The following is a 2,239-nucleotide window of genomic DNA, read 5'->3' on the forward strand; positions in this document are numbered from 1 at the left end:
AAAAAGCCTCTTGTTTTCTATATTGATTCCATAATTACGTGTAAATTACATATAAAACATTATTATGTTTCATGAATGCTCTGACTTAGAACCAGTATGCCTTATTAACTTTGACAGTGAACACGGCACTGTTGAGTTGCTGACATGGCATTTTAAATGATTGGTTTCTTTTCAATATCAGTATTGATGGACTTCGCTGTTCTGCTGAAGTTCATTTACAGTTTTGTCCAGAAGTTGTGTTGAAGTTAGTGTATGCCTGAACAAGCTGTGAAGAATTTTGCAGCTGTGCTCTAGGCTAGAAGGTCATAGAACCCTCCTCTGAAGAGGAAGTGAAGAACAAACACAAAAACCCAAACCTACCAGCAGCAAAACAAACATGAGTATTAAATTATCTTCCTGTGTTTGATTTGTCACTTCTGTGATACATTTTGTGAGGCAGCTACAAGAAGGGTTTGTATCTCTCTGTTTTCCCACTTACAAATAAAAGAATATAGAGGCCTGCTTTACAGAGATGCCTACTTCGCATCCTCTGACTTCCATTGCCACATGAAGGTGATTTTTAGAGCCTTCTAAAGCTGGTGTTGTCTCTCAGTCTGGTCCACTGGCTCTTCCAGCCAATTTTTTGCAATTGAAGTAGATTGCTTCAGTTTTGCAATGTTTGTTTTCTTAGGGATTTGAATGAAGACAGAAGTCATAAATGTTGAAGTCTACTGATTGCTTTAGAAGAATTCTCTAGAAGACTGTGTAATCGAGAGAGAAACCATAACCACTTGAGAAGGGCTCTTGTTTTTACTCAGACAACTAAATACCTAAAACCTACTTGAACCACTGTCAAGATAGATAATGCCTATTGCAGTATGTGTTGTGTAAGAAGTGACTGTAAAACTTGCTCATTCTGCTGCCCTGGAAAACGCAAGTGGCCCGATTTTAATGAGTGTTTTCATTACGTGGGTAAATTGAATTTGAGTACAAATTTGCTGTAGGCCTTCCCCGTGGAAACTAACTTTGTTCACACCGGAGGTGCTGAAGTAGGCTTGGCAGTGCTGGGACACCTTCAAGGATATCTTCAGTGTAAATGGCTTAGTTGGTTAACTATTTTAATAATTACAGTTTGAGTTCTTTGTGACTGGGTCTCAAATGGTCTTTTAGTCAGTACTTAATTCAACAATGACATTTGTTTTCTTTTAGACAACCAGATGTTCCAGTATTTTATCACAGTTGTGCCAACCAAACTCCATACATACAAAATTTCAGCAGAAACTCATCAATTTTCAGTGACAGAAAGGGTAAGTGGAAACAAGAGAGAAACCATGTGGGGGAAAATCTAGCAGTTGGCCTTAAATGTGAGAACTGAGGCTTAGTTGTTTACTTTTTTTTTTTGAAAACTCCTGTACTAAGAGCTAGTTTAATGCTGAATCCATAAAGAACATCATTATTGCAGTGTGATACCAGGGGCAAGTCACGAGACACCAATTTAAAAGACTGCTGTCAGTAAGAAAAAAGGCCTTACGTGTGCCAGCTGTGTGTCTCGTTTTCACACTGAACTCTGTTTTGATCTTTTATTCTCAAGTCAAGAAAAAATACTCTTTGAAAAGCTTAATTAAAAATGGAAGCTGAGGAGAAAGGTCAGGACAAAGCCTTGGGTTGATAGGAAGTTCAGAAATTACTTGGTAGTTTTATTTTGTAGGGATGGTGCAGTGTTGTCTGGAGCAGGAGAAGAACTTGCGAATAGAGGTGAAGTGGCTTTACATACCTTGCTCCCTCTCAGTAGGTAGCTCTGTTGTGTTTGCCTTTGGAAACCAAACACCCCTAGCAGATGAGCTGGGAGAGGCTGTTGGAGTTATTTGTTGAGCAAATTAATGGCTTTATTGTTCAAGAACATGAAGACCCAGAGAAAGGCAGTCAGCTAGCTGTGGCTAACATGGGAGTGCAGTAAGGTTCAGTCGCCAGTGGTGAATAGGCTTTGCAAGGTATGGGCAAAATCATCTCTGCTGTTGTTGAATTTTGAGATACTATGTTTATGTGTTAGAAACATTTAATCCTAGCAAGGCTTCACTGATAGCCAAGATATCTGATATAAGCTTAGTTATTTTCAGAGCTTTTAGCAAGCAGCAATAAAATCTGCAGTAGTAGAAGCTAGAAGCAGACCAAAATGGTCTGAGGGAAAGAAAATACTGTTTTTTTGATGGTAGAATTCTGAGTGTTCTGTTTAACTTGATATTTTTTTTTTTTTTTCACC

Source organism: Meleagris gallopavo, chromosome 1 (genome assembly GCF_000146605.3).
Source record: "Meleagris gallopavo isolate NT-WF06-2002-E0010 breed Aviagen turkey brand Nicholas breeding stock chromosome 1, Turkey_5.1, whole genome shotgun sequence".
In the NCBI taxonomy this organism is placed as follows: domain Eukaryota; kingdom Metazoa; phylum Chordata; class Aves; order Galliformes; family Phasianidae; genus Meleagris; species Meleagris gallopavo.